This window comes from Felis catus, chromosome D1, assembly GCF_018350175.1.
Source record: "Felis catus isolate Fca126 chromosome D1, F.catus_Fca126_mat1.0, whole genome shotgun sequence".
Taxonomy (NCBI): Eukaryota; Metazoa; Chordata; class Mammalia; order Carnivora; family Felidae; genus Felis; species Felis catus.
Window position 1 is genome coordinate 19,177,044 of NC_058377.1, and position 24,666 is coordinate 19,201,709.

Here is a 24,666-nt window from a genome sequence, read left to right on the forward strand (position 1 = left end):
AATATATTAATATATATAATATATATATATATATTCCTTCTGTTGTCCCCATCTCTGATCTTAGTGTCAAGAGAGCTGAATCCAAAGCCCATGCTTCCCCTCTTGCTCATGGTGTGGTTCTCGCAAGTTCATTTCACCTGAGTCTCACTTTTGTCAATTTTTTTTGACGGAGGCAACTGTGTGTTGGAATTATGGTGCAGAGTCAATGAAATCATGCAACCAAAGTCTTTGGACCAATGTCTGATGTATACAGCAGATACTCAATAAATCCTGGGTACGTATACATTATATATATGTGTATATAATGTATGTTTAATCCTCACAATGATTCTACAAGGGTTTGTCCCCATTGCGCATCCTTCATTTGAAGGATTCTAAGACACAAAAAACCTTAAATAATTGCCCCTATAACATTAAACCTTGGGAGTAATTTGAATCCAGATCTTTTTGAATCTCCAAACCCTTGCTTCTTTCCTGACTGTGTGCCTTTTATGGGCTTGCCAGGCAAGGTAAGGTAGGAGGCATAAGTTCTCAGTGGTGCTCCAGGAGGATATAAGGGCAGGATTGGGTCCAGTCTAAAATGTGAAGTTCAGCCTAAATAATTAGGACCAAGTAGGGCTCATCCATGATAACGTCTAATGGTACGCAGAGGCCAAACCATGTGAAATTGCCAACTTGACCATTTTTCATCTGTGAAGATGGAAACTTTATATGGTTCAATTTCATAAAAGTAGGACAGGGGTGCCTGGGTGGCTCAGTCAGTTAAGCCTCTGACTTTGGCTAAGGTCATGATCTCGCGGTTCGTGGGTTTGAGCACTGTGTCGGGCTCTGGACTGATGGTGAAGAGCCTACCTGGGATTCTCTCTCTCTCCCTCTCTCTCTCTGCTCCTCCCCTGCTCATGTGCGTGCTGACATGTGCTCGCTCTCTCTCTCTCTCTCTCTCACAATAAATAAACTTAAAAAAAAAATAGGATAATCAGTGCTAAGCACACTTCATATGTTTTTCTCACACATGAGATTAAAATAAAAAATGTGGCTATTGAAATGGAAACAGAAGGGTCACTTTGATCCGGAAAGTGTGGCACCTACAAAGACAAGCTTCACATGATGAAAAGAAGAAGAGAGACGACTTCTAGCCCTCTAATGCCATCCCAGGCTCTAGAATATGAGGCACTGTCCCTCTGCCACAACTAAAATCTAAAGTCACTTGCCTGCATCCCTCTAGGCCCTGAGGAAGGCTAGTTACCTACTGTTATGGTTGAGTCGTGTCCCCCTAAAAAACAAGTGTTGAAGTCCTCCTAACCCTTGATACTTCAGAATGTGACCTTATTTGGCAATAGGGCTGTTGCAAATGTAATTAGTTAAGATGAATTCACGCTGGAGTGGAGTGGCCCCTTTGTCCAATATGACCAATGTTCTTGCAAAGAGAAGAGATACCTGGGGAGGAGAATGCCATGTGGCAAAGGCAGCAGAGACTGGAAAGAAGCACCTGCAAGCCAAGGGTTGTTGACAAACACCAGGAGCGAGGAGGGGCAAGGAAAGAAGGACCCTTCTCTAGAAGTTTCAGAGGGAGTACTGTCCTGCTGGCACCTTGATTTCAGATTTCTAGCGTCCAGAACTGGGAGACAAGAAATCTCTGTTGTTTTAGGCCCCGGGAAACCCACCTTTCGGGCTCTCTATTGACGCCCGTCTTCTGCTCTCAGTCACGATGATTAAGAAAATAAAATTGAAATAAAATTGTTAGCTGCGCCTGGGTGGCTCAGCCCGTTGGGCGGCTGACTTCAGCTCAGGTCATGATCTCCGGCTCCTGGGTTCAAGCCCCGCCCCTGGGTTCTGTGCTGGCAGCTCGGAGCCTGGAGCCTGCTTCGGATTCTGTGTCTCCCTGTCTCTCTGCCCCTCCCCTGCTCACATTCTGTCTCTCTCTGTCTCTCAAAAATAAATACGCATTAAAAATTTTTTAAAAAAGAAAATAAAATTGTTGCATAAAAAGGCAAATTCTAGATTTCAGACTGACTCATTTCTAGAATGTTCTGAAGAGCTTCATTTTTTTCTGAACCTTTAGTTTGGGAGCTACAGATGCAGACTGGTCTCTTCTTAGCAGGAGTTTTCATGCAATTTATGACAGTTAACCTACATGTTAGATTTCCTCTGAGCCTAAGTCACGGCATAATGAATTTTGGACAAATGGGCTGCCTTCCTGGTGACCACCAAGGTAAGGGATGTCGATGAGGTCTTCCCTGGCAGCTGTGATGGGCCCTCCCACCATCAGCAATTAATTTGAGTTATGTTCAATCGTCAGTGTTATGGGGGAGGCACAATATTTTATGCTATTATCACCATTGGTAACTAATCCGGGATTCATTTATCAGGTTAGTCGATCATTAGCAGGACCCAGACACGAGCCGGCCACAAATAGATTCACCCAGGATTTATTGAGTATCTGCCATATACATCAGACATTGGTCCAAAGGCTTTGATTGCGTGATTTCATTGACTCTGCACCATAATTCCAACACACAGTTGTCTCCGTCAAAAAATGACAAAAGTGAGACTCAGAAAGGTAAAATGAACTGGCAAGGGTCACATTATGAGCAAGAGGGGAAACTTGAGCTTCGGATCCAGTTCTCCTGACACTAAGATCAGAGATGGGGACGACAGGGGGAACGGCTCCCATGAGGTGCCACACTGGGAGGATCTGGGAAAATGCAGGACCACCGAGAATAGCAGGGAGCAGGAATTCGTACTCAAAAACTGTCAGGGCAAGAGATAACAAGTGTGGCCAGGACGTGGACGAAAAGGAACCTTCGTGCGCCAGTGGCGGGAATGTAAATTGGTGCAGCCACTGTGGAAAACGGTATGGAATTTTCTCAAAATTGCAAATAGAATGACCATGTGATCAGTAATTCCAGTACTGGGTATTTACCCAGGAAAAAAAAAAACCCAAAAATACGAATTTGAAAAGATCCATACAGCCCTATGTTTATTGCAGCATGATTTACAATAGCCAAGATGGGGAAGCAAGCCCAAGTGTCCATCGATAGATGAACGGGTAAATCAGGTGTGATACACACACAATGGAATATTATTCAGTCATAAAGAAGAATGAGATCGTGCCCTTCGTGACAACATGGATGAACCCAAAGGGTGTTATGCCAAGCAACAGAAGTCAGAGAAAGACGAATGTATTTCACTTCTGTGTGGAATCTAAAAAACAAAGCAAGTGAACAAGCCAACAAACCAGAAACGGACCATAAGTACAGAGAACAGACACACTTGCCAGAGGGGAGAGGGTGGGGGGGGGGATGGGCAGAATGGGGTAATGGGAGAGGGCAATCCAGGCTTCCGGTAATGGAATGCATACGTCACGGGGACGAAAGGCACGGCACAGGGAATACAGTCAATGGTATCGTAAGAGCTTTGTGTGGTGACAGATGGTGGCGACACTGTGGCGAGCAGAGCATAACATATAGGCTTGTCGGATCACTATGTTGTACATCTGAAACGAATTGTGTGTCAACTCTACTCCAATTCCAAAAAGAGAAAGAAAAAAAAAAAAAACAACGAAAAACAAAGACCAAAAACACAGTTGGCATGAAGGAAGAGCCCTAGAGTAGACCTCCCCAGGCTGTGGTTGTCGAGGTCTGAACTTGGACTCCGAGATCTGTTGTTCAGCTCTATCATCTGCTGGCTTTTTGGGTCCGTGGGCTACAAACGGAATCTCCCTGAGCCTCAATGTCCTAGACTATGGTATTGAACTAACTGTACCTTCCTCCTTGGGCCGTTCTCAGATTTGCCCGTGACGATGCAGGGACAATTGTGTAGCAGGCATTAGGCAGTCAGTAAAACGTGGCTGTGTTTTCCCAATTCCATCTTGGGCCGGCCCCGAGCCGGAGTCCTAGCTTTCTGGGAAGCTCCCCCAGGCAACGCGCCATCACAAGTTTAAATTTTTCATAGGCGGCCATCTTTTTTTATTTGTTTAAATGATAAAGAAAACGTTTTCAAAAGAATTGTAGTGATGTGTTTATTCGGTCCTCAGATGTTGTTCAGGATCCTACATATAGCAAGCATGGTGGGATCAGACACGGAATTAGGAGACACTGCCTGCCCTTGAGAAACACGAATCTTTACTACTTTCCTGAAACATTACAAGGATTTATATTTTCATTCGTCTTCTTTGATACATAGCTCTACGTACGCATGATCATAGGGAGTATACATTTTTGTGTTCCAGCTGTTTGCTTATCATTATTTTCTGCACACTTTTCCTTTACCTGTGCGGTAAATGTCATGTTTCAGCCTCAGGGACTTTGCACTATCACTTCCCTCGTATATTTTCGTGGCTTACTCCTTAACTTTCCTCAGGTCGCTAATCAAATGTTGCTTCATCGGAGAGGCTTCCCGGATCTTTTATCGAAAATAACCCCTCCCCTCATGCTTCGCTTGTCTTTTCTCTTCCCTTTTCCAGGAAAATTGACTCTTAGGTTGATCATTACCTGTCATTGTCTCGTAGGTTTGTATTCTTATTTGTGTGTCATCTGTTTTCTCCATATTCACCCCACTGCCCTGGATGCTACACTGTAACCCGCACGAGGGTCAAGACTTTATCTGGTTCTCTGATGTATCCCTCAGACCTAGAATGTGCTCCACAGAAGTGCCGTGTTTAACGTTTCTAGTGACTATGAAATAAATCACATGGTCTTCCTTGTGTTTCCGGAGCCACGAGACATTTGCTGATGAACCTCACCCAGCTCTGTTTGCTTTACACTTCCCCCAGCATGCAGTCAACATATGGACAAATTCTGTTTCTACATATTTTGGTAAGGACTGCTCTGTCTTCCCATACCCTGCCCCCTCCCGAAAGCCCCCCGTTCTGCCGCTCTCTGAGTATGTCCCCCCTCTGTCCCCGAGAGCAGGGGCACCTGTTCCACGGCACCTCCTTGAGGGTACACACTGTTTCTCTCCGTCTAAATTTCCATTTTCGAGCTGCCGATGCAAAGGACCTAAAACCCGTTTTGCCCACTGGCCTGTGCTTACAGTGTTCCCAGATTCCTCACTAATGGCTATAAATGTGCAAAGGAAGGAAAAGTGAAAAGTTTAATGTGCAATGAATCAAAATTGACCTGGCCTCTCTTGGTGTCCTTTCCCGACCCCCACCTGAGACCTACCCACCTCGCTATCATTATCTCTCATTAGGAATGACTCAGGAAGCACGAGGTAAGCAGTTCTAGGATGCCGATCGGATTTGTGGGGCTGTGTGAATAACAAGCCACATCCCCCCCCCCCCCCCGACTGGCTGTGTAGCAGGACCTTTCCGGAGAAGTGTTTAGAGGTTAGCAAGAAAGCAATTAACACCAGGATCGCACATCCGCAACATTCGTCCCTTTTCCGATGGCTAGCACGGCAGACTCTGAAACGTATACCTCGGTACTGAATTCAATCAGGATTTTTAGCTTTTTAGCTTTAAGAGTTCATTTTTGTTTGTTTGTTTGTTTACATAATTCCAGCGTCTCCTACTACTGCATGGGAGTGACTGGAAAGCAGTCACGGTTATGGGTTCCATCCTTCTCCTTCTGGGAATTTTCCGTGTATAAGGAAGCATACGTGTACTCTATCCTCTCTTCCCTCTGCAAATGGTAGCATGCACACAATCCCACACATCCCTCTTTGCTCTACAATTTATCTTGCAGCTCTCTCTTTCATGTACGCATGGAGATGACCCCACTTTAAAACCACTACCTAGCTTTCGATTCAAAGGATGTATATCCTATTTTATTTTAGCCAGCCCCTACCAAGGGACATTTAATTTTCTCCCATTGTTTTTGCAATTACAAACAATGTAATAAATCATTCCCCGTATGTGCAAGTGTATCACCAGGAACAATTCATAGAGGTGGGATTTCTAGGTCAAGGGATGCGGGCTCTTCACGTTTTGATAGATCATCACAGATGCCCCTCTGTAAACAATATGACAGCACACGCTCCCATACAACTCGGGCAACAACACAGGAGAGGGACCCCTTCACGTCCTCACCAACCTTTTCCTCTTTGGCGAACATAGTATTTCATGGTTTCTACTTGCGTTTCTTCTATATTTAAACACTATTTCTATTTCTGTTGATCGTCAGTTCATGACTTTAGCCTGTTATTTTAGTGTTCCGGGTTATTGGTCATATGACTTTTAATAAGGGACTCTGGATTAAAGACATCGGCTCTTTGGAATATAGGGATATATTCCTCAATTTTGTGAATCTGTACATTTCATTTATATGTCACTTACCATGCCCGAAGGTGTAGTTAAAGGTATCACTCCTCGGTTCGGAGATTATTTCAAAGTCTTAGGTACGTTAGCTTCTTCCCTTCCATTCCATTCCCTTCTCTTCCATTACATTTTCTTTAAACTTTTTTAAATTATGAGGCTATATTTAAAAAGGCATAGGAGTGCCAGGGTGGCTCAGCTGGTTGAGTGTCTGACTCTTGATTTTGGCTCAGGTCATGATCTCATGGCTCGTGAGACTGAGCACCGCATCGGGCTCCACGCTGAGGCCCTGAAGCCCGCTTAGGGTTCTCTCTCTCCCTCTCTCTCTCTGCCCTCCCCCTGCTCACATGCATACTCCCTCTCTCTCAAAATAAATGAATAAACTTTAAAAAATAAATAAAAGGGCATAAACAATAATAAAACAATTGCCCCTGTGACCACCACTTCATTTAAGAAGTAAAACATTACTAATAAGGTTGAAACCCGATACATGTCTCCCTACCACCTGCTTCTCATCCCTTCTCGAAGAAACCGTTATCTGTATTTGGTGTGCATCATTCCTAGGCATTCTTGACTTTTTCCACATAGGTATGTATTCTGAAACAACACATGGAATTGTTTTGTATGTTTTTAAACTTTACATAAATGTATTCTGCAGCCTGTTTTTGTCGCTCAATATATTTGTGAGAATTCATCCATATTGATAAGTATAATTCTAGTTCATTCATTATGTTGAGTGAGCAGTTCACAATTTATTTACCCATTCTTCTGGAAACGTACGTTTAGGGTGTGCTTTTGCTTTTTCTTTATTTCCTATTTAAGACTGTGACATTCTTGTTCAGATCTTGTACACAAGGGAGTTCCTCTGGGAGTGGAAATGAAGGGCTTTTGGGTAATTTGCCATCACACTTACCAGAGAGCATCAAATAGGTTTTTTTTGAAGTTTTTTTTTTAATGTTTATTTATGTTTGAAAGAAAGAGAGAGAGAGAGAGAGGGCATGTGAGCGTGAGAGCAAGGAGGGGCAGACAGAGACACAGAATCCAAAGCAGGCTCCAGTCTCTGGCTGTCAGCACAGAGCCCGATGTGGGGCTCGGACCCACGAACTGTGAGATCATGACCTGAGCTGAAGTCAGAGGCTTAACCAACTGAGCCACCCAGGTGCCCCTAGCTTCAAATAGTTTTGAAGGTGATATACCCCCACAAGCTATGTTTAAGAGCTTCCTATGTCCCACATCGTGGTGTTCACTTGATATTGTGGAACTTTAATCTGAACGGGTATGAATGAGTATCACGTCTAATTTGAATTTCCCTAATTATTAGCAAGTTTAAGCATTTTTTATTTGCTTATTAACCCTCTAGGTTTCCTTTAATTGATGAATTGAGTGCTCATATCCTTTGTACATTTTTCAATTTCTTTTGAAGTCCATTACATTTTTAAAGTATTTTGTTAAGGGGGCACCTGGGTGGCTCAGTCGGTTAAGCATCTGACTTTGGCTCAGGTCATGATCTCACAGTTTGTGTGTGGGTTTGAGCCCCATGTGCTGACAGCTCGCAGCGTGGAGCCTGCTTTGGATTCTATGTCTCCCCCTCTCTCTGCCCCTCCTTTGTTTGTGCTCTGTCTCTCTCCCTCTCAAAACTATATAAAACATTAAAAAAATTTTTTTAAGTATTTTGTTAGGAAAGTTACAATGTGTTGATTTCTATTTATGAATTATGTATCACACGCCATGGTGGTATAGGGTGGGACACCATGATGGTATTATCTTCAATATCTTTCCTTCCAAGAGGTAGAGCTTAGTTTCCCTTCCCTTGAGTGTATATAGACTTAGTGTCCCGCCTTTCGTGCAGAAGTGATGCTATGCCACTTCATAAATTAAGTCATCAAAGGCACTGCGGTTTTCTGCTTGCTTACACTTCCTCTTACAACCAGTTGCTATGACGCCATGATGTTCAGGCAAACTCTGTAGAGAGGCCCACGTGGCAAGACACAGAGGCCGACAGTGAGAAACTGAAACCTGTTGCCAACAGCCATGTGAAGGAGTCATCTTGGAGGTGAATCCTCCGGCCTCTGTCAAGCCTTCGGATGCTTGTGGCCCTTGGACTCTTCAATTAATTACCATCTTTTCTTCCGTCTTATCCACAACCTTCTTTACCTCTCCTCAAGGAGAAACAATTGGAAACCAGCCAAGCGTTAATGTGTCTCCCCCAAACAACAAAAATTCTAGCAATGATAATAGTAAGAACGGGTAGCCTTCACCGAGCAGTTAGTATGTGTTGTTTCTATGTGCTTTACATGGATTACCTCAGTTAATCCTCACTGCCATCCATCCGGGTTCTATAATGGATTCCTTATCACAATCAGTATGGAAGCAAAATGTGTTCATACTTTTCCCAGAGTACATTCAAAGAACCAGAGCAAAGAACACTAGCAATTTGTCAGTCATGGGGAACGGCAGATGTTTTAAATAACCATTTCACAAGTTTGCTCTTGATTTTCTTCAAACTCCCTTCAGTGAATACAATTGTATTGATTCATATTCAGAAGATCTTGTAGACTTAACATTATTTTACCTACTAATTTTGAATCATTTTAAAGACAGTAAATTAGAATACATTATGCTAGCTGCTATAACAAACATCCTTCTAAGTCCCGATGGTTTAAAAAAAAAAAAAAGAAAAGAAGAGGAGGAAGCTTATCTTTGCTCATGTTAATTTAAATCAGATGGACACATGCTCCTTTTTCTTAAGGCTCCGCCCTTGAGTCATTTCCAGTTAGTATCTCCATTCAATACAGAAAATAGAGGGTGTGGAGGGAATTGATGGGACAAGTTCAGAAAGGGTAGGCCCACATTTCACTGGCCAGAATTCAGTCTCAGAGCCCCAGATACCTTTAAGGAAATTGAGAAATGTAGCTGATAGCTCTGTGCCTAGAAAGACAAGGAAATGTGTTCTGTGAACCCTAGGCTCATCTAGGCAGTTTGAGATCCCACCAATTTCTTAATTGGAATGCGTAAAATAAGAGTCTCTTCTGATTTTATTGTCTCTTTTCCATTCAAGATCTTTCATAGCATGACCACCAAGAGGCTTCCTGTTTTTTAATTTTTTTTTTAATTTTTTTTTAAAGTTTATTTATTTTTGAGACAGAGAGAGACAGAGCATGAAGGGGGGAGGGGCAGAGAGAGAAGGAGACACAGAATCGGAAGCAGGCTCCAGGCTCTGAGCCATCAGCCCAGAGCCCGACGCGGGGCTCGAACCCACGGACCGCGAGATCGTGACCTGAGCTGAAGTCGGATGCCCAACCGATTGCCCCACCCAGGTGCCCTAAAAAACAGGCTTCCTGTTTTTTAAATTGAAGTCTTCTTTTCAGTGCTTGTGGTGATTTTAAAGATTTATGTCTATACCTTCTTTGGTATACCTTCTTTCCAAACTTTCCCTCAAGAGGTGGTGTTTAATTCGCCTTCCCCTGAGTGTAGGCTGTGCTTAAAGAGTGGTGAAGATTTTCATCTTTGAGTAGATAATTCTCTGCGATTAGGGACATCATTCTCTTCTACTTGGTTATACCTGTGTCTCCCCTGACTTCATAGATCCCAATACATTCATCCTTCTAAAATAAGAAGAATCACAGAGATGACAAAATCCATGCTGATTTTAGTCCTTGGGTAATGGAGGGAACTGCCATTTTTTCACATCATGTTCCTTTAATAAGCATTTTGTATCAAAGGACACATTAGGCTTCATATCAGCCATGTGATGCCCATATTTATTGCACCTGTGAGGTGGGGTAGACAGAATTTGACCACAAGTCCATGACTCCAAATTTCATGCCCTATCATGAAATCTAGAGATTGATGAGCATACATCTCCCTTTCCTTCAAGGGACAGAAGCTGTTATATACTGTATACCAGAAAAGAAAAAAGAATCATTCCAGTTAAAACTCAAATAGTTACATCTGTGTGTCAGAGCAGAAACTTCTGCAAACCCACTGATGGAAGCCTGGCAGGGACTGAACAACTTGGACTTGGTATTTTTTTTTAACACCTGCATAATTGCCTTCTAAATTTTTACTTAGAAGTCTCTTAGAAATTCTGCCTTAAAAAAGATCTCAAAGATTATGAGCTATATCCTCTTTAGTTTTTAGATACATTTATTACTTACCCAAACTTCTGTAACTGAAAAGTCACGTATTTCTTCTTTAGCTCAACTAGACGTGAGCTATTCTTTTGAAAGGTGAGCTGAGAACCAGACTTGGGCTGTAAAGAGGGTCATGTGGGGCTTGTAGAAGTGCGGGATGCATTTCTTAAAGTCTTACTTTCAAAATGACTGTGTCCAAATACTTACAGAATACCAATGTGCTCAATGCACATTCTCAATTTCCATTAGCATCAGGAAGGCATGTGATCACCTGGTCAACAGGAGAGTATTTCACCAGGAGGTGTGCCGAGAGCCATATAAAGTCAGCTCAGTACAGCTCATCGACTCTTGAAGCGGAGCGAGGGCACACCCCGCGTGCTTGGAGACGGGGCCTCGATTCGGTCTGACTCTACACTTGCTCATCAGCTCTAAATACTCGTTTGCATGCAGAACACATTTAGAATGATTTTAAGCTGAGAATAAAAGGAACCAATGCATATTTAATAAAGTTCAAGAGCACTAAATATATTGGTATTGATCTTTGAAGAAAACACCTATTGACTCAGATTTCCGGTCCCTTGAATTGTATTGTCTGCCAACTCCAGCAAGTCTCCTTGCCCTACAAAAAGACCAGCTCCAACATATTCGGCTTAAATTCTTCCATGAGCATGCTGGTGAAGTCACTGTATGGTAGAGAAGGCCAAAGGAGAGAAAGGGATAAAGACTGTCTTCTATCTTGCGTGGAGCTTTCGGACCCGGGAAGCAACAATCTCCAGCCTCTGTACTTGACCAGGGACTGTGCCTACAGGGGGTCTTCTGTGCTCAGGGCTTGTGCTGGAGGCATCGGAAACTCTGCCCTGCACATAAGCCAGCTGGGCCCAGGCACAAACCCACTAGCCAGAGAGGTGAGCTGTGAATGTACATCCCCTGTGGTCTTCAGCAATTGTCCGATAGTTTTGGTACTACTATAATAATAGTCCCAATTCACTTTATTTGTTTCTAATTTGCTCAGGTTTTGATGCATTTCTGCCAGGCTCAGAATGCCTCCTCTGACAAAGTTTGGCTTTTGTGGCCGCCATATTGATGAGCCTTCAAGAGATCTGCAGTGAGAAGTGTGTCTGACGACCTCCAGCTGCTGCACCTTTGGATCCTCTATACTGTTGGTGCCAAGGCCACAGTCTCTACAGGGAGGGCAATAGTGCTGGACTGTTCCTTCCCAGTGCAGTTCTTTCCTAACAAACTTGTGCTCAGGGCTCCCCATCAGCCTGGCTGAGACCTTCTCCGTGCTGGGCTGCCACCTGAGGTCTTCCTCTCTACCCTTCCTTTCTGCTCTTTTTCCTTTACAAGTGTCAGACCAGCATAGCCATCTGAAGACCAGCCCCCTGCCTCCCCATGCACTTGTGCTCTCCATCCCTTACCCTAGACGAGTATTTCCTCCAATCAATTTCTTGCATATTTACTTTCGTCCTGGTGTCCGCTTCTTGGAAAGCCAACACTGGTACAAGTCCTTCTTCTGGTCCCTGCACTCAAGAGTTCTTGCTGGCTTTCTCAGACATTTGAGCCTTACCTCTGTCCAACCCACTTCCATTCAACCATCCCTGTGGCTAACCCTTTGGGAGATTTTCATTCCGGCTCCAGGCCTTCAGAGCTCCACATTTGACTGGCAAGCCAATCCACCCCTAGTAGGCACAAATAACAAATCCTGAAGGGATCAGGCATAACAGAAATTCTAGTAGCCTTCACTAATGCTAGTGCCACCAGGGTGGACGTGCCGACCCACGGTCATTTGCCAATACCCTCATGGACAGTTGTGTTTCAGAATACATAATGTGTTGAATTTTAGAAAGGTGCTACGGTATGTAGACTGAATACTATGGAATAAACCCAGGGAGTCTGTAGCAGCAAAAACAGTAATATTTCTGCAGCAAAATACACAAATATTCCCACTATATTAGAGAAACCAGAAATAAGAACACTTTTTAAAAGACAAAAACAGAAGTAAAAAAGTAATTTCAGGTCCATTTAGGTTGGGTTTTGCAGAGAAATAAGTTATTTAATAATTTTTGATGTTCAGAGATTTTTATATTTCTTTTTTTAAGTTTATTCTTATTTATTTTGAGACGGAGAGAGAGAGAGAGAGAGAAAACACAAGTGGGGGGAAGGGCAAAGAGAGAGAGCAAGAGAGAGAGAGAATCCCAAGCAGGCTCTGCACCATCAGTGCAGAGCCCCATGTGGGGTTCAAACTCACGAACCATGAGATCATGACCTGAGCAGAAATCAAGAGTCGGATTGCTTAACCGACTGAGTCACCCAGGCACCACAGAGATTTTTATATTTCTGAATAGTGATACAATTCGCATTTATTGAGCACCTACTCAAGCATTGTACTGAGCCTGAGTACTCTACAGGCATTTTTAAAAGTTTTTACCTAAGTATGACAAATAGGCATTTTAGCTCCATTTTACAGGTGACACAATGGAATCTCAATTAACTTGTCCAAGGCCAAACAAATAGCAAGGGCCAAAGCTAAAATCGCTTGTCCACATAAATGTCATCCAGCCCTGACCACACAGCCCGATGTGACGGAATAAGCCTTGCCTGGAAGTCAGAAAGCCTGGAGCCAGATTGGTTCCGTTATCTGTAGTTTTTCCTCTTTGAGCCTATTTCCGAATATAAAAATTGGGGTCAGCAATGCTCAACTCACAGGATGGTTTTAATAAGGATCAAAGTATAAATTAGGTGTGGAAGCATTTTATGATCACACCGTGAAGTGCCAAAGAAGACGATACCATGATTGTGGTGATGATGATATAAGCCATTATTATTGCTTGTGCTTCAGAAAACTCTTCAGGCTATAAATAATTGCTCCCTTGGCAGAGAGGTGGGCAGATACTTCATCTTCCTTGAGGAGCTCTGCATTTGAGCGCCAAGGAAGGGTTGGAACATTGAGATGAAGTAGGAAATTGGGCCAATTTGCAATGGCTACACCACACCGTTTGAATTGAGGAAGGAAGAGCTGTCTGTTCTGCATGGTAATGGCTTCTCAAAAGATTCCATTTCCACGTTCAAGTAAATAATTACAGTTATACACACAGCGGGGAAGGCAGACTTTTGAGTCTTCCAATGTGAGTGGCTATGATCCCTGCAGGTGAAGTCATTGCCTCTGGAACAGAATTGTTGACAGTTCCTAATCATTGGGCCTTTTCTTCAAAATTTTTGATTTCTGATTTCTCATTAACATCGCCACATTGTCCATTTCATTACTCTCTTTGTCTGGGCCAGTAAGGGGTGTCTGTTGAAGAAGGCAGGAAGATAAGAAATGGTTCCAGTTTGGGTACAGTGGGTAGCCTGGAACACAAGACAAGAGTCCTTGCTGGAGAGTGTAGAAAGCTCTTGCTAGGCTTTGAATTGAAAGGGAAGCTGTGTGATTCCATGGGTTCAGAGTGTGAGGCTGCAGTCAACATTTTTAATTTCAGATCAAACTAAAAAGATTTATAAGAGGCAGAGAATATTGAGGAAGGGGTGTTAAAAGATTGAAGTCAGTGCTGGGAGATTCCAAATCACATATAAAGATACAGGCAGAGTCTAAATCTACAGACAGTGGGCATAGAGGGGTCCTACAGGGGTCCTGGGCGGGGACCTAACATAACTTACAAAAGGAGAAGAAAATACAGGCGTTTTAATGGCGAACAGCAGCCTTCAGTCTTGAATAACTAGGAAGATTCATGTAACTCTGTATACCAACTTGCTGATGCTAAGCAAGGCAAGGAAGTCAGTCCCACCTAGTTTTCAAATTCATCTCTGTGATATTAAGTAACCCAACTATCAAAACTTGAATGTATTCCTCTAAAAAATGGGGATGATAATTCTATTCTGGAGGGTTAGTGTGAGATACATAAAACGGTTGAAGAGGTGCCCAGAACATGCACATGCTTTGTAAATGTTGATGATGACTCATTTGCTGAGGAAAGAGACAGCCCCCCTCCAGACCTACTTGGCAAGTCCCCTGAAAGTAGGCTCTGTAGATAAGCACGTGGCCTCTGGAACACTAAATCCAGAACTGATCGATTATTTTGTCTTACATCTGAAGACGATTTGTTTGGTTCAATTATTGGAAATAAACAAAACAAAAGCTTCGACTACGCATCAAGAATCCTCTCAAAACTACACAAGAAAAAGATGCTGTTGTCTTTTCACTATCTCCCTCTCCGCCTAAAGCCTTTAATCCAAAGGAATGACAAGAAGTAAAACACGTCTGAATCTCATCTGTTAGTTTCGCCTTGGGCCACATACAAGTGACTACATGTCAGATCAACACTTCTCCCACTCCATCCTTCACCATAGAATGCTCTGTTCAAGAGAATCACAAGAATCTTACCTCTGAGGAGGTGCTTTGAGATGAGAAGGGTTAGTCTCCCATCCCAGTAAAGTGCTCTATTGGGTAAAGGGGCTAGAAAGAAGAGGAGACACTCAGCAACAGAGAGGACAAGAGTGGGACTGCGTCCAGTACGTATTCAGTGTGAGCTACAATGAGCCAGCCACCTTTGTTCGAATGGTTCCGGTTGCCTTGAGCCTGCTAATACCCGCTCATATGGACTGTTTGTTCTGTCACTCATTTGCTGTGACCTTGGAGGACCTCCTTTACTTCCATCTGAGTTTAGTTTCCTCATCTGTAAAATGGAACATTGCTAAACATTTCATTGATTGTATGTATTTACTGTCATTGGGATTAAACGAGACATTATCAACAAAGCGACCAACATGGCGACTGGCACAAAATATGTGTTTGTTATATGTTAGCTGCTAGAATGCTGTTTGGGGGGATAGTAGCCATGGTGGCGGCAGAAGAAATAGTACCAGTGGTTAAGAGTGGTGTGAACAGTAGGAAGAGGTTTGGAAACCAAGCAAATCTCAGCTCTTTCTAACAGAATGGTAGATTCATACATCTGTACGTAGGAAACTTGACTATTGTTTTACAGATGACATTTCTCCAACAATTTCCCTTCATTTCCCTTTAGCATTTAGTAAAACTCTATTTGAAAACTGGAAATGATTCCAACTGTCCCAAGAGTTGGGAGGAGGAAAGGCAAGGAGGGGAGGCTGTGTTCTCTCTTGGGGCAGAGATTAAAGCCAGAACAGTAAATGCTAGAACTGGGCAGAGTGATGGTAGCAGGAGCCCAAGGAGAAGATAAAACTGTACCTCCCCAGTTGGCAACTGGCCATCCCAAGCTGTTCAGCAACTCCTCAAGGACTTCAAGACAAAACTCAAACTCTTTTGCACGGTGAGTACAAGCACCTTCACCATCTGGCCTTGTCTAATTTTCGATTCCAACTCTCAGTGTCTTCCAGCCTCTACCTGTTCAGGACACAAGGCTGTTTCAGACCTCGGTGTTTGTTCTTGCAGCCTTTTGGGCCTGTGCACATGATGAACACCAAGTCATCTTTTAAGATGTGCTTCCTGTCTTTGAAGGTTTCTTGAATTTCTCTCTCCTCAATGATACTGGCCATATTTTACTTCGTGTTCCAAATTTTGCATGTTTCTATCATTATCTGAAAAGTTTACTGCAATTCTTGTCTCCACTTGTGAAATCCCTTGAGGTCTGAGATTATGAGCCTTACGTGTGTTTGTATTCCTGACAAAATAAGGGGCATAGTTAATGCTTTTTAGAAGAATGAGGAAAGGAAGGGAGGGACAGATGGATGGATGGATGAATAAATGAATGAAAAATGGGTGAGTGGATGAATCGTAAGTGAGTGAAGAGATAAATGAAGAGAAGCTCTTCAAAGTTCCCTGTAGAGGTGCTGACACAGATTCCTCAGTATTGCTCCCGTCTCCCACTCCAGCTCTTTGCTGCCCAGAACTTAGAAGTTTCTGAATTTTGTTTCCATGTGTCTGATTCTTCCTTTATTGAGAAGTCAGGATGAGATACAGGTGTGAGGAAAGAGGTGACGTTTGGTTTTTAATCATACTGGTTCTGCGATGCTTAGGAAGACATCCATGTGGAAGTATTATGAAGGTAAATAAGAATATGGGGCAAGTGCTCAGACGAGGGGCCAAGTAGACAGTATAGATTGGGAAGTGATGTGAAGCAGTGATGATTAAAGCCAGAGGAAAGGAAGAGACCACTGAGTGTGAGGGAAAAGGGCAGGAGGCAGGAGAGTAAGATAAAGACCCTGTGGGGAGCATGCTGGAAAACACAGCAGATAGGAAAAGTGAGTCAACAAAAGAACAGGAGGAGTCCTTTTCCTAGAAGCCAGAGATGAGATACTCAAAAAGAAGGCAATGGGTAACAATGCCCAATGCCAAGAGAGAGCTGCTAAGAGGCCATGGGGTTGGGCGTTGCCTAGGTGATTATAGAGGAAGCTAAGTTATGTGGGGTCAACAAGTGAGTAGATGGATGGTGGAAGAGTGAAGGAGCAAATATAGACCCCTCTTGAAATGATCTTTCTTATGAAAGAAAGGAGGAGAAATAGGACATCTCCATGGGCGAGAAAGGGAGAAACCTGAGCTGGGGAAGACTGGAGGGGATTGAGGCCATGCCATTGTTGGGGATATTAACAGGGCAGGGCTCCATAGAAAATGGGCGGCGATCAATGGCACAAGCAAGAAGGAAGAGTGGACATGGTCTCTGCAAAGGAACAAGAAGAAGGAGAAAAGGAGTAAAGACATGGAGACCTCCCCCATGGACAATCAGCCCCAGGATCCCCCACATATTCTGAATTCACTCATTCATACTAAAACTCAGATACAGTCTTCAGAAGTGGGGAACTCCCTTGTGCAGTCCCAAATTCAGATGAGTTCTCGCGGAAAGGAAAGAGTTACAAAACTATCGAAACTATTGTTCGAAAATATCAAACCAGCATTTTTGTTCATCAATTCAGATTTAAAATTTAATTTCATGGTACAATGAACCCACACACAGTTATATCTATTAAGGTCACCCACTCCTAGTTCATCAGCTTACTCTGAGCATTGATGACTGTAAAACTCTTTAGGAGATAAGAATCACTGTTTCATACCTCTCAGTGCTTACAGTTTTAATGTGAGTCCAGAGTCTCTGACTCTGAAATGCCCAGTGAAGTTTATCCCCTCCCCACCCCCCATTCTCCCCCACTGCTCCTCAATCCATAGTTTTAAGCCAACCAGAAAAAAAAAAAAAAGGAAAAGAAAAAAATCTGTGATATTCTCAAAGGGTTGAGTCAAGAAGAGGTAGGAGGTGAGGTTTTGACTGTTTCATTGTTTCAAAAGAAGACACTTACAGTTCGTTTGAATTATTTGCTTAGTTTTTCATTAACAAAGCCATCGATGTGTTCTTTCTGCTACTCAAAATACTCAGGCCAGAATCCAACCAGTTTTTATTGTGTTTCTGATTATTGTAATACGGGGTGCTTTGTTCGTTCAATTTTTGTCTTCCACACAAAATAAATCTAGAATTTTCCTTTAAGGCAACGTAGTAATTAGGCAATTTGGATTTAAATCGGTCTGAAAATATATTCACATCCGAGGTTACATGAACATGGACACACACACACACAAGCACACATACAATATTACCTCTCTCTCTTATATATATATAAATATATATATATACAATATATACACATATTTATGTATAATAATATAAATGTATAATATAATGTATATATGTATAATGTGTAATATAATGTATAATTGATATTATGTATAATATAAGAATATAAATATATACAAATATGTATATAAATATATACACACATATATACACATATTCTTGTATAGCCACATATATGAAATATATATGCATATTTATATATGTGTGCATGGGTATACCTGTGAGACGTGTTTTACATATATCTACATATATATATAATTTATATGTGGAAACTTGTGAAAAAACTGCCTACTCTTATCCTACCTTCTCCAGAAACTATGCCTTCAGTTCAATTGTTGAAAATTCAGCACTTTCAGAGATTTAAACTGGGTTAGCAACAAGGCTTAAAGAAGTGGGAGGGGGGGTGTTGCAAAGAACAACCTCAGAAAAGTTATAAAAGCATAATTAGGTGGAACATTGCAGACCTAGAAAGCTGTTGAGAACTGACTCCCCACCCTACCCAGACTATGTTACACTGTCTAAATTCCCTGGATAATTGGCTTGCTTTCCTCCTCTCTTTCTGCCTTTACCTCAGTAGGAGTATTCTCTCTCCCTCTTTTTTTTTTTTTTTTTGTATTCATTTGAAAAAACTGCTAAATTCTGATACTTTTGATTATATGTGTAACTTTGAACCCCACCTCCCCAATCCTGAATATATATATATTTTTCTCACTGCAGTGAAGATATCACAATGAATATTAAGTATCATTAGCCAAGCACATATTTAACCATTTATTCAACCAGTGAATGGTGGTTGAGGCATCTTATTATGGAATAATGAGATGGAAACAAGGGCAAATAAGGCCTGTTCCCTGCCCTCAAATAGGACACAATCTATTGGAGGAGGTTACTCTGCATATAAATAATTACAACGCCATGAGATAATGCTAATGGAAGTATGTGCATGGAGATGAAGCATGTGATTGCATGAAGATCACAGGGGAAGAAACCTTTTAGCAGAATCTGGAAGGAAGAGTAGGAAGGACATGGTGGTCTAGGGGGATAATGGCATCCCGGCTAGTAAGAACGGCATTTGCCAAGGAGAAGAAACAGGTGATGTTTGGGGAATGAACATCCGACTTCAACTCAGGTCATGATCTCCCGTCCGTGAGCTCAAGCTCTGCGTTGGGCTCTGTGCTGACAGCTTGGAGCCTGGAGCCTGCTTCGGATTCTGTGTCTCCCTCTCTCTGCCCCTCCCCTACTCGCGCTCTGTCTCTGTCTCTCAAAAATGAAGAAACATTAAAAAAAAATGTTTATATGTTACTAAATATGCAAGACGCAAGATTCTAAAATTGCTTCTCTTATCAGGTAGAAATAAGATATAAAATATTGAAGCTGACCTGTTGCAAAGAAAAGAATTAGGTGTCAGTGAAAAGAGTAGGTGCCTGGGGAAATGTTGGACGCTGGGCTTTGAATTTTTCATTTCCTTGAAAGAAATATGTCTTGTTCCAATGGCTGGACAATGCGGTTTAATTTGGCAGATTGCAACGTGGTCATGATAACATGCCACATTTGGAAGACTTTTCATTGCGGCCCAGAGGGAGGAGCAATCTAAACTGGGGACCTCCACCACACCCCAAAAGGATGAACATATTTTCTTCCTTGGAGGTAGAGACCACAGGAAGGGCAGCTTCCCAGTTTGGGAAGAAAAATACGATTTCAAGAGCTGAAAACATCAAGTGGTTCTTTCGAACTGTATTTTGATGAGGTAAGTGTAAATGAATGAAAAACATATGGATTCCATGTTCCTGAAGATCCATACAGATTTGAAATCAAGGAACAAGGAGTTTGTGGCAAAACATGCTTTAGACTTAATCCAAACATAAGTGTTTGAGAAATCACTTGGAATTTTCATGAATCTACATAGAAATTCAGTTCTGCATCTTTCCATTATGTGCTCTGTGAATTTCACTCAGAATCCAGCCCTTCTGGAAATACAGCGCCATTTATGGGGGGAAATGGCCTAAACGGGCTTGGGAAAACTTAGTTATTATGTTGGGTACACGGTGACCCCAGGCCAGTCAATAAAATCATCAGCTCCTAAGACAAGCTCTCTGAGACCATCACAGAACCCCTCGACTACTCCCTACCCCAATACGCAAACATACCCTTTGTACTAATCAGATTTTACTAGGTTGGGCTACAATAACAATCTTAGTTCCCATATCCACAAAGGACTTTTTTCTCATTCTTGTCTCATTCACATTGGCTGTGGGAAAGCTGAGGTTCATGTGCTGTCTTCGTTTAGGGATAGGAAGGAAAGGCAGGGACATTCAATCTAGGACACTCCATTCTTGAGCCAGAGGGAGAAAAACAATGGTAAAACCACACAGTGGTTCGTTAAACTTTTGCTTAGATGTGGCATAGATCACTTCAACTCATGGTTCATTGCTCAGCGCACATCACACATCCAAGCTTGATCTTGGTGAAGCATCAATACACTTTGTACAGGGATGGGAGGTGTTCGGGGAGATGCCCCAGAGGGAATGGCCCAAGACAGAGGGCCGGCAGAGAATTGGAACAAATAACAGTCTAGAGCGTTCATTGTCCTTTAGTATTATTAGAGTTTGAAAGCGTTCACTCATTGGGTCACCGGGGTAGCTCAGTCAGTTGAGCATTGGACTTCGGCCTGGGTCATGATCTCATGGTTTCTGGGTTGGATCCCCGCATCGGGCTCTGTGCTGACTGTGCGGAGCCTGCCTGAGATTCTCATTCTCTCTCCCTCTCTCTGCCCCTCCCCCATTTGCTCTCTCTTTCTCTCTCTGTCTCAAAATAAATAAATAAACTGAAAAAAAGTTCACTCATTTACTTAGCGTCTCATCTGCTTCCCTCAGATTTGCAAGCTGCATAAGGTCGTATCGTATGTTCATCACGTAGTAGGTGTTGGTACTTAAGAGGTGCCCGATAAATATTTGCTGGATAAACAAATGAAATTTCTGCTTTTCCTTCTAAGAATTGGGCCTGTTGCTATCTGTTCTTTATAGGAATGCTAAGAAAATCAAATGAGAGAATAGGTCTTCTTTCCATATTCTCAGGGCACAAGATTGCAGCAATGTTTTGGGACAGATAACGTGAAAGCTTTCCAGACCGGTGAGGAAAAAAAAAAATTGCCCTCCAGAAGGGAGGTTCTTGCATATAATTCTCAGACTTCCTTCCAGTTTCCAGCCTGCTCCCCGCTCACCCCATCTACAGGCATCAGTGGGTCTCATTGTCAGCAGGAATTGGTCTGTTCCTGTATTTTGTCTCTGGGTGAACTTGTTCCAGGATATCTAGTCACATAGATACGGAGTGCCTTATCAAGACTCTGGGCTTCTCTATTAACGGGATAAGGGTAGTCTTTGCTTGCAGTCTTTAGATAGCCCAGGGCCAGACAATAACTCATCTGTGCTACTTAAAAATACCTCTATGAGAGCCTCCACCAGGTCAGATGGACAGAAGCGGCTTGAGAGCCCAGTGAGAACATCTGATCTGTTGCTGGGGACTTAAGAGTTTTTAAAGAAGTGTTTTCAGATAGGACCTCCAAGAGCAACCCATATTGTGTTCTCCAATTTCCCAGGGAAACAGCGAGTGTTCACATATACATTGTGGGCTAGCCTTGCAAACAGGGAACTGACAGGATCCACCGCGCCATAATCATGCTACTTTTTCTGCATTCTGGAGCTTTAAAACCGTGCTCGTTATTAATCACAGCTCAGTTCACTCGACACAAGAAACAATTTGGAAGTTTCAATGTGTCTGTTATACTTCTGGGTGTTATTATTACAGTTAAACATTTCTCTGTCTCTCCCTCTTGTATGGATACAGATCACACAGACTTGTTTCTCTGGCTTCCAAGTACAGACTCTGGAGTTTATCCTTTACTAACCAAGCTATTTGGGGGGTCCTCGCCGTCTTGGAAGCTTTTGGGGGGGGCCTGGGCATTTACCAGTTTCAACCCACTCTTACCAGTTCCAGTTACTCTTTGGTGGTTCCTGGGGAGCCTCTGTCTTGGGAGCACAGATTGCTTTTCTCAGAATGCCACTTAATGACCCGTATCTTATCCCCATATTAAGTGTAGTGCAATCTATGCAGGGACTGTGGTTGTGCCTAGCTGCTTCTCAGTTTCTTCCTTCAATGCACATCCAGAACAACTTGGAGAAGAATGAGTCTTCTCGTACCTTAGTAGCAGAGTCCGGAACTGTCGACTTCTCGGCCATGCTAGTCGGCTGTAGCACGGGCAGATACCCAATTGCTGCCTGCCTGGATGAATGACACTACGGGAAGCGAGCTAAGGTTCAGGGGAGAGAGGATACAAACACACACCTCTCTTCCCATGCCTTTCATCCTCCAAGTCAGAGGAATGCTTTTTGAAACAACACCGTATTGTTCCCCTTGTCCCTTAAGTGCTGGTTTCTTCCAGACCCCCTTCGAGCCCCTTTTCCTTCTATCGATGACCTCCGGGTAGCCTTAGGATTCACTTTGCCTCTACATCTGATAACCCCAAACGTTTAGCCCACGTTTCTCTTCTCTCCCCAAGCTTTTATATCCGACACATAACGGACGTCTTCATCTAGAGGTGCCATAGTGACTTCAAATATCATATGTCCAAAACAACACTGCTTATTACCATTCTCTTCTTTAAAAATTTTTTTTCCAGTGTCTATTTACTTGGGAGAGAGAGGGAGAGAGGCAGGAGCAGAGAGAGAGGGAGACGCAGAATCTGAAGCAGGCTCCAGGCTCCGAGCCGTCAGCCCAGAGCCCGACGCGGGGCTCGAACCCACGAACCGTGAGATCATGACCTAAGCTGAAGTCGGACACTTAACCGACTGAGCCACCCAGGCGCCCCTACTGTTATTTTCAAATCTGCTTTTCTCCCTGTGTGTCCCCCTTAGGGAATTGAGCCTGACCTATTCACTTACCCTGGGCTAGCTTCCTTGTAGCAATAGACTGTGAGCTCATCCCCATAAACCTCGGTGATGGAGCCTGAAAGGTAATAGGCTATAAATGTTTGTAGAAAAATGATGGAACAGGGACACCCGGGGGGCTCAGTCGGTTAAGCGTCCGACTTCGGCTCAGGTCATGGTGTTGCAGTTCGTGGGTTCGAGCCCCGCGTCGGGCTCTGTGCTGACAGCTCAGAGCCTGGAGCCTGCTTCGAATCCTGTGTCTCCCTCTCTCTCTCTGCCCCCTCCACCACTTGCACTCTGTCTCTGTCTCTGTCTCTCTCAAAAATAAATAAACATTAAATTTTTTTTTTTAAATGGTGGGAAAAAGTGAGTATCATCACAGCTCATGATGTGTTCAAGCATGGCCTTGTCAGTTTCAGGAACTTGGAGAAGCCCTGGAGGGGTCTGGACAGGGACCTTGATTAGTTCATTCTTCGAGTGGGGGGATCAAGAGGAAGTTTAATCCAGCAGCTGAGACACAAAGTCTGGAAAGCATGGTCCCGACAGGCCTTATTTCACATGAGTAGTGACCCGGGCCCCCAGACAGCTTCGGGAATACATATAGGCAAGCAGCAGGAGATGGGCAGGGCCCCTCGGAGCCACAGAAAAGACAGACAAAAGTCAAGGTCGAGGGACTGAGTTGTTCCCTCAGTAAGGAAGCGCTTGGTTCTTGACTCAGGTATGCTGATGGGGACACTCCTCCCGTGAAATGACGTAGAGACCCCGTGTACATTTGCTCAGATCTGGGACCAAAGGATCTGCTGTCCATAAAGGAAGCGTGGGGCTGAGGGCCAGAACATGACGCTGGGACTGCTTTAATTCCTCCTGTGCTGGTCAGGCTTCCCCTTGAGCCTGAGGAGGGACAGAGCGAGGCACTCAGTGGGATGCTAGCACCGAGGGGCAGAGATGTTGCTGCCAATTAGGCAGACCTAAAAAATCCTAAAAGTCTGCTCGGGTCCTATTTAGAGCCTTAGTCTAAACTCAGTTATTAAAGTTGATCTAGAAACTGAGCGAAGGGTACAGGTGTATGTGCAACTTTTTTGTAAATCTAAAATCATTCCCAAATGAAGTGTTTATTGAAAAAGCATTTAATAAAAATCATCAATCCCCTATTTGTTCCTTTTTAAATGTTTATTCATTTTTGAGAGAGAGAGAGAGGGTGGGGAGGGGCAGAGAGAAAGGGAGACACAGAATCAGAAGCAGGCTCCCGGCTCTGAGCTGTCAGCACAGAGCCCGACGCGGGGCTGGAACTCACAAACCGTGAGATCGTGACCTGAGCCAAAGTCGGATGCTTAACAAACTGAGCCACCCAGGTGCCCCTCGATCCCCTATTTGGAACCTAACTAGGTTTGGAAAACTGAATTAAAATGAAGCATCTGGGAGTCTGCCGCAGAGCCAAGTCAAATAGGTGGGGGATTTTTTTCTTCCTGGTGGCAGAAACTTCCAGGCTAGCTAGATTTAGCCGTAGAGGATAGAAGGACATTTACTGAGAAGACAACTTCTTATTTTATTTCTTACCATCTGGCCCTACTACCAGGACGGGGGTCAGAGGTGGCGATGAGCTCTGGAGGGAAGTACAGGGGGCAAGGGAGCCTGGCTGCTTCTTCCCCTTTCAAACTCATCAACTCCTGCCTGTCCTCAGATGACCCAGGGAGGCTTGCTTCTCGAAGCTGCCAGTTAACAAGCAAGGTTGCCAACGGAAGTCAGTTGCTCTCTTCTGATGC

At 43.4% G+C, this 24,666-nt stretch overlaps 1 long non-coding RNA gene across 1 annotated transcript in view; it reads left to right on the top strand.

Moving 5' to 3' along the window:
* The window catches only part of LOC109491849, a 209,674-nt gene that overhangs the window by 177,247 nt on the left and 7,761 nt on the right, over positions 1–24,666 (top strand). The window lies entirely within an intron of this gene.